This window comes from Podarcis filfolensis, assembly GCF_964270895.1.
Source record: "Podarcis filfolensis genome assembly, chromosome: 5".
NCBI lineage: Eukaryota > Metazoa > Chordata > Lepidosauria > Squamata > Lacertidae > Podarcis > Podarcis filfolensis.
Window position 1 is genome coordinate 5,985,557 of NC_139608.1, and position 14,344 is coordinate 5,999,900.

Consider the following 14,344-nt stretch of genomic DNA (forward strand, 5'->3'; position numbering starts at 1 on the left):
GAACTCAGGGTGAAGGGCAGGTAAAAGATTGTAATAAATAACAGTGACAACTTGAATGCTGCACTTCAGAACTTTCCTCAGCACAGAACTCTTATCTAGTTGTATGCTATAGCGCTTGGACTTACATGTATCAACCTCTGCTGTCCCCCCCATTTATTGAAGAACTTAATTACAGTGGTACCTTGGTTCTTGAACTTAATCTGTTCCGGTAGTCCGTTCGATTCCCGAAACTAAGAGCGTGGCTTCCGATTGGCTGCAGGAGATTCCTGCAGTCAAGCGGAAGCCATATCGGACGTTCGGCTTCTGAAAAACGTTTGTGAACCAGAACACTTACTTCCGGGTTTGCGGCATTCAGGAGTTGAAATATACGAGTACCAAGGCGTTCGAGAACCAAGGTATGACTGTAAAATTGTCTCACAGGGGATTTGTTCAAGTGGAATAAATTATCTCCAGTTTAATTGCTGGATCTATGAGACAATGGGCTGCTATCAACTTCTGCCTGCTGACAAGTTTGAACAGTGTGTGTGTGTCTCCTTTTGTTTCTTCAGGGTGAAACATTACATTGCATTTTGTTTTTCAATCACATAATGACAAGTATGACGGAGGGCTGTCAGTGATTGCTTACCACCCACATGGATGGAAGCTGGGCTTCTGCCTCAGTGGAGTCGACGTCAAGGCCAGCAAAGGGGGGGAGTGCTGCATCTTACACACAGTCACAGACACACACACACACAGAGAGAGAGAGCCCATGCCCCACTATCAACATGAGTAGAAATGGGCAAATCTGTCCATTTTGGATTATGCTTAGGATGGTGCTGTTAGTTACTATATGCTCTTTCACCACCTGTAAACGGTTTTAAAGGGAATTCTACAGGCTAGGTTGATTCTGCCATCTAGGGTTGAAACTCGGTTACTTAACTGAGCCCCAGTGCTAAACACAATTCCTAACAAGGTGAAGGTTTAATCCCATGTAAACTCACTTGGAGACCAGCTGCATTAAGGATGCACTTCTTATTTGTAATTGCCATCCTCACCACCCTCATACATGTGCCACCATTGCATAAGGCTATGTGGGCAGGAGTGATTTTATCCCACAGTAACTGCATGTTCTTACACTAGTCTACTTATAATCATAGTATTGTAGAGTTGGACAGGCCCCAATAAGTAGGTTTACTTCCTGATAAGTCTAGATACAGGTAGGTAGCTGTGTTGGTCTGCCGTAGTCGAAACAAAATAAAAAACTTCCTTCCAGTAGCACCTGAGAGACCAACTAAGTTTGTTATTGGTATGAGCTTTTGTGCACATGCACACTTCTTCAGATACACCAGGAGTGTGCATGCACACGAAAGCTCATACCAAGAACAAACTTAGCTGGTCTCTAAGGTGCTACTAGAAGGAATTTTTTTCCTGATAAGTGTGTAGGATTGCAGCCTAATTGGGTGTGTCTTAAACAGGACACAGAACAACAAAACAAAACCACCCATCCCTTTTTCAGCCAGCTCCCCCACCCCATTACAGTGGTCAGGCTGTCCTGGCCCAGCTGGTAAAAAGCACTCCTAGCCACTGAAGGAGCATATCCACCCACATTGTTCAGCCTGGACACTGAGGTCCAGCTCCAAGGGCCTTCTGGTGGTTCCCTCACTGTTGGAAGTGAAGCTACAGGGAAACAGGAAGAGGGTCTTCTCGGTAGTGGCGCCCGCCCTGTGGAATGCCCTGCTTTCAGATGTCAAGGAGATGAGTAACTATATAGTGGTACCTCGGGTTAAGAACTTAATTCGTTCTGGAGGTCTGTTCTTAACCTGAAGCACCACTTTAGCTAATGGGTCCTCCTGCTGCCACTGCTGCATGATTTCTGTTCTCATTCTGAAGCAAAGTTCTTAACCCGAGGTAAGATTTCTGGGTTAGCGGAATCTGTAACCTGAAGTGTATGTAACTTGAGGTACCACTGTATAACCTTTAGAAGACATCTGAAGGCAGTCCTGTATAGGACAGTTTTTTAATCTGTAATGTTTTATTGTGCTTTTATATATGTTTGAAGCTGCCCAGAGTGGATGGGGCAACCCAGTCATAACAACAACAACAACAACAACAACAACAACAACAACAACAACAACAACAGATGTAACCTGTGCATTTAGCAATGAAGATGGATCGAGGAGCACCTCTAGACTATGAACCTGCTATTTCAAGGGTAGTACAGCACCATGCAAAGAAAGCAATGGAGCAATTATCTGGACCACCTACTTTCAGGAAGCACGTGTTCACAGAGCCTCAGTTTTGCCAGGTTTCAGAGTCAGGGCTTATCCACACTTACCTTTCCTCTGTTCCTTCCAGGCACAGCCAGTGCTCTGTAGCTTTCCCTATCAAAATCCACTCCTTAAAGCTCAACCAGAGTGAACGGCAATCTGCAGAGAACCTAAATTGACATTTGCTCTGACCGAGCGCTAAAGAGCGGTCCCTGGCTGGGGAATTTAGATAATAATAATAATAAATTTTTATTTATACCCTGCCCTTCCCGGTTTAAAAACCAGGCTAACAGCAAATATAAAACATTGATTAAAATGCGACTTAAAAACAGCATAAAATACAGCATAAATGCAGCATCAATGTCAATAAAATTCAAAAATTCAGGGGTCATTTTGGGGAGAAAAAAACACCCCAGTCAGTAAATATCAAATGATACCAGGGCTAACTGGCCAGGTTGGTCCTACTAGGGCCAGGAAGGAGACCAGGAAAGAGTTTAAATGTGGGGTCACCTAAAGACAACTTGGTCAGGCCCTGATAGTCTTCCTTCACTCCATTCCAGTCTCTGTATCACCGCCCCATAGTCCCAAATAATTGTGTCTGTACCCTTAAGGTGTATGAGGTGTGAGGGGAGGGGGAGTACCTTTGGTGGGGAACACACATGCTCCTTCGGGGGTAGTTTTGATCCCCTGCAATCAGCTCTCACCTGTAGCTCCTAGAAGCTCCTAGAAGCTGTCAGCAGCCACACCTCTGGAAAGGGCTTTGACTGGATGGCACAACCAGGTGAGGGAGCTGATGAGTCTCAAGTTCTCAGTGAGTTAGGGACTTCCCCAGCATGCGAAGGCAAACTCTGGGAGATTGAGCAAATGAGACCAAGAGTGGGTCCAATGGTCCTGAAGGCAGTTTCTGCAGATGCTGTAGAGGGAAGTGAGAGGCAGATGGGGCTTGTCAACGAGGGAAGGTAGCCCACCTAGGAGAAAGAACTCTGACGCTAAACCTCCACTGCCTTGCGGGATATCTTCAGAAGAAAAGGCTAAGGAATCTTCTTCTTTTTTCTTTGGCGATCACTCATCGCTCAGTAAGATTGTCTTCCATAAACACGGTTTTAACAATGAGTCCGTAAGTGACTGTGGAGGCCAATTCTGGATCCACATGTCCTTCCACAGTGGGGACATTGGTTTCCGGGCAGGAGCTGATCTTGCCAAGCATGCCTTCCTCTAAGGCTAAGGAATTAAAGCTACACAAATCCAGAGTGGAGTCCCTAAGATGGTTGGATGGCACCTTGTACTCCTATCTCCGGCAACTCCTGCAGCCAAGCTGCTGCCAAATGTATGGTTCTGCTTTCCTTTGGACCACACCAGCAATGCTGTCATCTGGGCAGCCCAGGACCTCCATACACAATGCCCAGGTTTGCTACAGGCACTATAGTTTGCCTATAGTGAACTTTGATTTCAAATTTATCTCAATTATTTGAGTGACACATATCAGGATCAACCGTGTTGACTGCTATATAGTCAACCATGTTGACTGCTGTATAGTATCCATGCCTGGAGGACCACATTTCTGGGCTACTTGAATAAAGTGTCAGAAGGCATCTCTAAAGATATGGCCTTCATAAGTGGCATGTATAAAAGGGTGTTAGCAGGAAAACAGCAGGGGGCAGGTGGCAGCTTCTTTGAAGAAAGCAAAACAGCATTAGGGAGAGAACATTCAAGAAATATTCTAAGAGAGAGAAAGAGAAGGCCGGAGGAATGTTGTGGGAAATGGGATCTTTGATTACTCTGATTCTGCACTTTCAGAAATGGCTCTTTTCACATGAATTTTACCCTGCTGGGCCTTTCTGGCTTCCTATCGTCGGAGGCATACGGCAGTTGGGGGGTCATGCTTTCAGAATATACTTTCATGAAGGTACATCTTTTAAAACTGTTTATCGTCTGAATAAGCTGTCATCAAAACCAATTTGTTTTATTTATTTCTAAAAAAATATTTATATACCATTTGTCAGTTAAAAACAAAATGAAAAACCAGAGCAGTTTACAAAGATTATATATAAAATCATATAATAAAAAAGTTTTAAAAATGTTAAACCTAGAAATCAGGCAACTATTGTGGAAAGATGTGTTCGTAATTGTCTGCATAAGCCTTTTCAGCAGGTGATTAAACTGTGTTGCACAGCTGATGTTCTTTGGATGGTCATCTGTCCAGTCATTAATTAATTAATTAATTAATTAATTAATAATATTAATTCTGCTGGGTCTGCTCTGGGTAAGCATTCATGGAATACAACTTGTGGGTTCTGCATTTGAGCTGAGTGCACTGTGGAAACATTTTAGAGTATCCTTTCCCAACCTGGAGCCCTTGGTGCCCATTGAACTAAGGAGGCTGTACTAAAGCTAACTCAGGATGCCTGAAGAGCAAAAGGCTTACATTTTTTTTTTGTAAAAATACATAGACCCCCATTTCTAAATGAACTAAAATGAGCCCTCAGTGGATGCCTCAGAGACACACAAATGCATTCGTATTTCGTAGACCTGCTAGTTCCAGAAGTCCCTTGTGATTTCTTGAAGGAACTGTACTTTCCGTGTACAAATCATAACTGAATCCTAAACTGGAAAATGAAAATGAGGCTACAATTTTAAGTATGTTATACTTGAAAGCTAACTTCCACAAGATCAAGAGGAATCACATCAGAGAACATATGTTTACAATGTTAAAATACAGCTTTTAAACCCCTTAACCCTGCCTCCAAATTGCTTTGGTGGTGGATTTGGGCTGGGTGGCTCCCAGGGTGGCACAGGGTGATTCGCCGCTTCAATTGCAGCTACAGAAAACAGCAGCAAGAGACTCTTTCAGGTGGTTCGTAATCTATCGGAATCTTCGTCATCGGGGCCCGGTAAGGACCCCAAGATTGCCTGCAATGCTTTTGCAAAGTTTTTTTGCAGATAAAGTCGCTCAGATTCGGAAGGAGGTAGACTCCACCGTGGGAGCAGGGCCAGGGCGGCAGAGTGCTAGAGTCCTGTCTAGTCATGTTATATGGGATCAGTTTCAATCTGTTACCTCCAAGGATGTGGACAGGCTGCTTGGATGAGTGAAACCAACCACCTGTCTTCTTGATCCTTGTTCATCCTGGCTGATAAAAGCAAGCTGGGAAGGGCTGGGCAATGGGATCTGTGGGGTGGTGAATGCTTCCCTCTGTGAGGGAGCCTTCCCAGACCCGCTGAAAGAGGCGGTCATTAAACTGCGTCTTAAAAAAAACATCTTTAGACCCAGCCATTTTGGCCAACCATCGCCCAGTCTCAAATCTACCATTCTTGGGCAAGGTGATTGAGCGGGTGGTTGCTGAACAACTCCAGGCACGCCTGGAGGAAGCGGACCATTTGGATCCCTTCCAATCGGGATTCAGGCCTCATCATGGGACTGAAACTGCCTTGGTCGCACTGGTTGATGATCTCCAGCGGGCTAGGGACAAAGGTGAGAGCTGTTTCCTAGTTCTGCTGGATCTCTCAGTGGCCTTTGACACCATCGACCATAACATCCTTCTGGACTGTCCAGGGGGGCTGGGAGCTGGGGGCACTGTTATACAGTGGTTCTACTCCTTTCTCCTGGGCCCTGTCCAGAAAGTGGTGTTGGGGATTGAGTGTTCAGACCCCTGGGCTCTCACTTGTGGGGTGCCTCAGGGTTCCGTCCTCTCCCCCATGATTTTTAACATCTATATGAATGGTAAATTTGAGACTGGGCGATTGTTGGCCACCCCCTGCCTCCACATGCCCCCAGGCACTGGCAACCCACACTATGCCACTGCAGCTGTATGAGGCTTGCTTGACTGGCTAGTCATTTTAGCGGTTTGTACTGTTTTTAATGGTCTGCTTTTTTCTGCTTTACTCTGATATCACAGTATATAAATGGCAGTGCATAAATTATTTTATAGATTAAAAAAACTCATGCATACATAATGTGAAATATCAATGGTGCAGGCTGTCTCAGAAAGGTGTGCTTAATACATCAAAAACAATGTTTAATTTCATTCCTCTAGGGGGCGTTTGCAGCCTCTGTGTTTGCAAGCTGCTGAGAAACAGAGCTATGGAGGCCTTTTCCTAGCCCTATTTTATTTGTATACTGCTTATCTGTCAATAAAACCTCTAGGCAGTGCACAAAACCTGAGCTGACCACAAGACCTGAGACTTTTTGTCCTGCAAAACAAACCTTGGCCTGGCTGCGAGGTGGAGGTTTGGAGTGTGCAAGAGCTACAGTCAGCCCTGGGCCGGGGAGGAGTAAGTGGCCAGTTGGAATAATGGACCTAGATTTGAGAGACGGCGGCTTATTTTAATTTATGAATTAGCCTTATGGGCAGTTTTGTCTCCTGGTGCAGTTGCTAAAATAAGGTCTATAGTGTGTGGATAATATACAGTGGTGCCCCGTAAGACGAACGCCTCGCAAGACGAAAAACCCGCTAGACGAAAGGGTTTTCCGTTTTTCGATGCGCTTCGCAAAACGAATTTCCCTATGGGCTTCCTTCGCAAGACGAAAGCCCATAGGGAAATCTCCAGGACAGCGGGGAAGCACAGCGCGTCTTCCCCACTGTCCTCGGACCTCCTCCGAAGGCTGGCGGTGGGGCGGAGAGACCTCCTCCCACCGCCAGCCTTCGGAAGGCTCCTCCGAAGGCTGGCGGTGGGGCAGAGAGACCTTCTCCCCGCGCCAGCCTTCGGATGGCTGTCCTGAAGACTTGTGCTGGGAGGAGGGTTTTCCTTCCCACCGCCAACATTCAGAATGCTGTTCTGAATGTTGGCGGTGGGGAGGAAAAACCCTCCTCCCACCGCAAGCCCCGGGAACGGAGGAGAAGCGCTGCGCGCCTTCCCCTCTGTTCCTGGACCTGTCCTAAAGGCTTGCGGTGGGGAGAAAAGCCCTTCTCCGCACCGCCAGCCTGGCAAGCGGTCTCCATAGGAACGCATTAATTGATTTTCAATGCATTCCTATGGGAAACCGTGCTTCGCAAGACGAAAAACTCGCAAGAAGAAAAAACTTGCGGAACGAATTAATTTCGTCTTGCGAGGCACCACTGTAATTATATAGTTTAGCCACAAGGTGGCACCGGACTTAGTTGTATCTGGGTTACGTTTCTGTTGCTCTTCTGTTCTTGTGTGAGACACACAATGAACATTTCTGTCTGCCACCTCTACTGCCATGTCCTGTGAGCCGTTTGTGACACAGTACACAGTACACAATTTGGCCGTAGGTTAGGGAAGGGTGTGTGGATGGGTAGAATATTGTAGATACGGGTGGAGGTGGCTTTTTTAAATTTACAGGCCAACCCTACAGGGCAGTTTCCTTACCCACTCATTTCTCAGTAGGGCAGCTGGCCCAACCCATTGGGGTGCTGGTGTTGGTTTATAGCCAGAAGGTGTGTGTGTGTGTGTGAAGGAGAGGAGGTGCTGGCTTTGTTGCAATTTGTATTGGACAGGAAGTTTGGTGAGATTTCTGAGACCAAAAAGACATTCCCCAGCAGCCTTAGTTGTTCAGTGCAACATTTGCATCAACCATTTGGGGTGAAGTCTTTTTGGACTCAAAAATCTAAAGTGGGAGTAGGTGAAAAACATACAGGGGATGGGGAGAGCATAGCTAGCAAAGACTATGATAGTTTTTGTTCCAAAAGACTGGCCAGGCTCCCCAGGGTATCCAATCAAGTGAGCATTAACAGGCAACCCGCCAGACAGGAGATAAACAACGACAGGAGATAAACAACGCACTCAGATTTCTGCTGCCCATTTTGTGATGTAGGTATGATGTGTCTGGGGGGTGGTCTTGAGCTACACCCCTTCTGTGATGTATGTATGATGCTTCTGGGGCTGGTCTTGGACTCCAGGGCAGGCAATTTAAAATGTCTATATAAGGAGGGGCACACCTTGGTTCTGGGTTCCTCCTCCTTTCCTGCGTGTGAGGGGAGCACCCTGTTGCAACAGATCAATAAAGATCAGGCTTACTAGCTGCTTTGCTTCTCAATATTCTCTGGTTGGCCTCTGTTATTTTCTCCTACCAATAGGGAACCTACGTAAGGACTCTATATGGTCTCTTGGATACCCCATAAGGGAAAAAGGGCAGATTTTGCTTAATTTTGTTTAGAACACAAGTTATGCCAAAGTTGGTTATGCTTATGAAATACACTTTTCAGTTTGCTTTGTGTTAATCTAACCTAGAAGTTACTCAGAGCAAACTGTCTACACAGCGAGGGAGCCTTTATCTAAGGAGCTACCTCTTGTTGCACAAAGGACTATGAAATTGTGCCTTAAGTCTCTTTTGCTAAAACATTCTCTTCTTATGTTTGGATGAATAATTGGAGAGAGAGCTGGAATCTCCCCGATATTTAGCAATACTGTGCATATGTTAAAATGTCAGCATGCAATCAAGGCACTGTCCTTTCGCCTGCTCATCGGTGTTTGCTGTACAGCTCAAATGATTTTCTTACGCAGTCCTTGCCCAATGGGCCTGGAAAAGTGGAGCACCTCCTGCAGAAGATCTTGCACATTGATTACAATGTTTGAAAAGGAAGTATGTCATTCATATATGTTATGCCAGTGTCTCTGAATTTGATGCTAATTGTACCTAATTGTTATTCAGCAGAACACCCAAGTTGTTTTATGATGTTAACGATGACTCTAAGAAAATGACGTCTTCCAGGAGGAACCTAAAACTGACTCAAGGGGCCTCAGAATCTGCTCGGTCACTACCCAGGGACCTAGTCGTATGCTAATTGCTAGCTTCAGAAAGGACTGCTGGCTTAATTTTCAAATGACTAGGCTTGCAACAATTGTTTACAGAGACTACCTGGAGGTAATAGGAACCTATACACTGCCAAGCAATTTATTCTTAAATGGAAAAATGTGGATGTTGCATGACACATCTTTGCATATTGATTTAAAAGTGTATTTTTCTGCATATGAGCTTTGGATTTGACCTTGCTTTGTTAGAAAGTGTTGGTGCATTTTGAAATACTGTACACCTCCACAAAAGCCCGCATTTCCTTTTTTTTTTAATGCTTTTTATTAAGTTTTCCACAAACAACATATAAAACAATCTTTACAATCAACATTTTGTGTCATCTTATTTACACTGCGTATATTCACACCCCGACTTACTTCCTTCCCTGTTTTGGTTTTCTTAATATATGTCTTCTCTTGTAGTTTCTTATTCATATTCTATACACATCACAGGATTTATGTTAACCCTGCCATAGTTTTTAAGCTTCTACAGTTAGATCTTATATACACAAATTTACCCCATTCTTCTTCGAACTTTGTCTCTTTTTGGTCTTGAATTCTGTATGCCATTTTAGCTAATTCTGTATATTCAAAAAATTTGGTTTGCCATTCTATTAATGTTGGGGTCTCCTGTAATTTCCATTTTTGGGCCACAAGTATTCTAGCTGCTGCAGTAGCATATTGAAGTAATTTATGATCTTTTTTTACTTCCTTCCCTATTATCCCTAATAAAAAGATTTCAGGTTTTTTTGGAAATGTATACTTAAAAAGTTTTTTCAATTCATTATATATTAAGTCCCAAAACTTTTTCATCTTTTCGCACTCCAACCACATGTGGTAGAGATCCCCATCTTTTAATTTGCATTTCCAACAGGCTCTATTGTTCAATTTATACATTTTGGCCAATTTGTCCAGGGTAATATACCACCAGTACATCATTTCCCCTAAATTTTCTCTTAAGGTGGAGCATGCTGTAAATTTCACCCCTTCATTCCATAATTTGACCCATTTGTCATAATCGATGTTGTAGCCAAAATCAACTGCCCACTTTATCATAACTTCTTTGACCATCTCATCCTTAGTGTCCTTAGTGTTTTACCTTCTTTTAATAAACCATTAACCTGATGATATTGTAACCATCCTGTAAGCCCATCTTTTATTTCCTCATATGGTTTAATTCTCCACCCATACTCTGTTTTCACTAATATATCTTCATAAGTTATTCTCTTTCCCTCCATATTTAATTTTTTTGTTATTAACATATCTGTCGGAGATAGCCACCAGGGTGTGGTTCTTTCTAACAGGGTTTTGTTCTTGTCCCATACATCATATAGGGCGCCCCTGAAAATATGATTGGTAAAACCTTATGTATTTTCACCTTGTTTTGCCACAGATAGGAGTGCCATCCGTATCTATTATTATATCCTTCTAGATCCAGCAAGTCCGTGTTTTTTAAAATTATCCCTTCTTTTATCCAGCACAAACAAGATGCCTCATAATATACCGTATTTTTCGCTCTATAGGACACACTTTTTCCCCTCCAAAAATGAAGAGGAAATGTATGTGTGTCCTATGGAGCGAATGCAGGCTTTTGCTGAAACCTGGAGAGCGAGAGGGGTCAGTGCGCACTGACCCCTCTCGCTCTCCAGGCTTCAGGAAGCTATCTGCAAGCCTTCGGAGCGCGGCAGGAGTGCCTGCCGCGCTCCGAAGGCTTGCGGATAGCAGCCTGCAGCCCGAAGCCCAGGGAGCGCTGCACAGCATGCCCTGGGCTTCGGGCAGATATCCGCAAGCCTTGGGAGCTCGGTGGGAGTTGCGGGAAAATCTTATAGTCGTTATTTAACAATGAAATTGGCCTGTAATTCTTAATGTTTAGTCTATCTGTATCTTGTTTAGGGATTAAAGTTATATATGCTTCCTTCCATGTGTTTGGTGTATTCCCTCCTTGTAAAATATTATTCATGACCTTATAGAGTACCGGAGTTAATTGTTCAAGAATTTTGTAGTATTTAGTAGAAAGGCCATCCAGACTCGGAGCTTTGCCTATTTTCATCTTTTTTATCACATTTTGTAACTCTTCTGTTGTTATTGGTTTATTTAATTGTTCTCTTTCTTTCACTGTTATTTGTTTCCCTTTATAATCTTCTCGATATTTTTCTATTTTACTTACTTCCTTATTCTCTTTCTTATATAAGTCTTTATAAGATTCCTGTAAGGCCTTCTTTATTTCTCTCTGATCTTCTAGTTGATGTTCTCCAACTTTAATTTTACTTATCACATTCTGCTTTTGTCTTTTTCTTAATTGCCAAGTGAGAAGTTTCCCTACTTTATCAGCCGATTCAAAAAATCTCTGCTTCATGTATTTAATTTTCCATTCCACTTCCTGATTTACCAATATTGCAAAATTGTGTTTGTAGCATTTTCATTACTTGTTTAGTCTGTTCATCTTTAGGTTTTATAATTAATTTCCTTTCACACTCTTCTAATTGAGCCAAGATCTCTTCTTTTTTCTTTTCTCTCAGCTTTTTCCTGTAATTATTTTGTTGAATCAAGAAGCCTCTCATAAGCCCGCATTTCCATTTGACATTTGAAGCCTCTTAGCAGGCTAAAAAACCTGTCCAGAAATCTGATGCAAGTAGGGTCGACACCTTTGGTCGGGCAAAATATGGGAGAAGTCCAGGCGTGGTGGTGAAATGGGGGGGGGGAGGGCTTAAAATCACTTTAACTGGTGCAGAATGAAATGACTTCAAAGCAATCCAAAGCAATTCCAATGCTGGTCATACTCATAGAGTAAAGTAAAGGTAAAGGGACCCCTGACCACTAGGTCCAGTCGTGACTGACTCTGGGGTTGCGACGCTCATCTCGCTTTATTGGCCAAGGGAGCCAGCATACAGCTTCTGGGTCATGTTGCCAGCATGACTAAGCCGCTTCTGGTGAACCAGAGCAGTGCATGGAAACGCCGTTTACCTTCCTGCCAGAGTGGTACCTATTTATCTACTTGCACTTTGTTGTGCTTTCAAACTGCTAGGTTGGCAGGAGCAGGGACACAGCAACGAGAGCTCACCCCGTGATGGGGATTCGATCCGCCGACCTTCTGATCGGCAAGTCCTAGGCTCTGTGGTTTAACCCACAGCACCCTGCTCATAGAGTAGACCCAATGAAATTTATGGAACTAAGCTAGCAATGCACATTAATTGCAATGACTCACATCCTCGCCACCTGCTGAATTTCTGCCTATCAGAAGGATGGTAAATGTAGAAATCCGGCCAAAGAAAGAAAGAGCTGGAGATAGCAGCAACTTCTGTTTCTCTCCCTAACAGAGCTTTGCCTCCAACATCCCTTTCCATATAGCTGCTAATGCTAATTCATTCACACACACACGCACACACACACACACACACACACACACACAGACATGCATCATAGTCAGACAAGTTCATCCAACAACTAGGGTTACATCTTTTCTTGTCACAGATTTGAGGCTTTTTTAAAAAAGCCATTTGTTATCTATAGCATTCATAGAACCACAGAATTGTAGAGTTGGAAGGGACCAGTGGCGTAGCGTGGGTTGTCAGCACCCGGGGCAAGGCAAGTAATTTGCGCCCCCTAACCCGTGGATTTGCGCCCCCTAACCCGTGGATTTGCCCTAACCCCAGATGTTGCGCCCGGTGCGGCCGGCCCCCCCTGCACCCCCCACGCTACGCCACTGGAAGGGACCCTGGGGGTCATCTAGTCCAACCCCCTGCAACGCAGGAATCTTAATTAAAGCATCATTTAAAGCACTCTTATACCACTTTAACAGTCACGGAGTCCCTCAAAGAATCCAAGTTTGTTTGGAGACCCCCTAGTCTTCTCCTAGAGATATAATCCCCAGAGTCTTGGGCCAACCCAGTATTGCCTCTTTAAACAGACTAGAATGGCTTCCCTGAGCAGGTCACCATTTGTAGTTTCAGCCTTTGCCTAGAAGAAAGTCACGAAGTCCTGGTGATTCTGCCAGTCTCTGCTTCCTCCCCCTGCCTTTGTAATATAAGGGGTAACAAGGCTGGTCTGCAATAGAGGGATATAAGAAGTGCTGGGGGAAAAAATACTAATTTTATTTTTTTAAAAAACACAACCAATTCTAACAATTGTAGGTGGCATGTGCCATCATAAAATATGCATTTAGTTCTGTGTGTGACAAGGGGGGGGGGAGAGCATCTTTCCCAAAACTATTAATTGGCAGGATTAATAGAGGACACCTCGTATTCACAGGCACCAGAGCTGCTGCTTCTGGGACAAAATGCTAATAACAGAAGTTCGCCTGATGCCTTCATTATACACCTTTAGGCACCAAGCAAAAACATTCCTTTTTAACCAGGCCTCTGGTTGATTTGATTATCATCTTATGTCCTTTTAAAATGTGGTTTTATTTTTTTGGGGGGGCAGGGTTATTGGTTTTGTGGTTTTATACTTTGATGTTGTTCTATGAACCGCTCTTAGACCTCCGGGTATAGCATGGTACATAACTTAATTAATTAATTAAGTAAAAAAATAAAAGGCAGTGGACCAAAACAAAGAAAGCCCCCTTCCCCAAATGCCTGGCCACGTGTTTCATCTTACAAACAAAACAAAACAAAACAAAACAAAACAAAACAAAACAAAACAAAACAAAACACACTCATTACTCAAACTCAGTGGTGGGACCCTGCTCTTTTTCTCTCTGCCCTTTGAAAAGGCTGCTGCTCCACTATTGGCTATCCTGGAGCATCAATCAGCCAGCTATGAAGGGGAGGGTGGCCTCAACTTCCTAAGTACCTACCATGTTTAGTTGTGCATGAGACAAGCAAGTTGGAGTGAGCGCCCAAATGCCCACCTGGCCAACCCCTAGGTATGGTTCTGCCAGCAGGGCTCTTATGGCCCCATTAAAAAGTTTTGGAAATAGGAAGGTAGCCTGCAAAATGAAAACATTAAAATAAAACAAAAACATTGAAATGAAAACATTAAAAAGTTTTGGAAATAGGAAGGAAATAGGAAGCATGCAAAAATAGGAAGGTAGCCTGCAAAATGAAATAACAACACAGCACTTAAAGGATCATGACATGCTGCTGAACCCCTGTTTCGTATTGCTCAACAGTGGATGGAAACAGGTAAGACAGTTTAGCTATAAAGATAATATCGTTAGTCTGTTACTTGCAGCAAAACTGTAGGTGGCTCAGAGTTGGAAGAAAACTCAGGCAAATACTTAGTCGTAACTCAGTGTTTGGATATATACCAGCAATTCCAAAATTAGCAAATGCTGCATGTGACCCGAGGCACTTCCGAAACAGGAAATTCATAGGGTCCCTTTCCTCGGTTAATCAAATGGCAAAACT

The 14,344-nt window shown here is 43.7% G+C and overlaps 2 long non-coding RNA genes across 2 annotated transcripts in view; both read right to left on the reverse strand.

Moving 5' to 3' along the window:
• Positions 1-14,344, reverse strand: part of LOC310762276 — a 466,366-nt gene that overhangs the window by 164,236 nt on the left and 287,786 nt on the right. The window lies entirely within an intron of this gene.
• The window catches only part of LOC310762279, a 44,675-nt gene that overhangs the window by 3,295 nt on the left and 27,036 nt on the right, over positions 1-14,344 (reverse strand). The gene's annotated exons all lie outside the window — the stretch shown is intronic.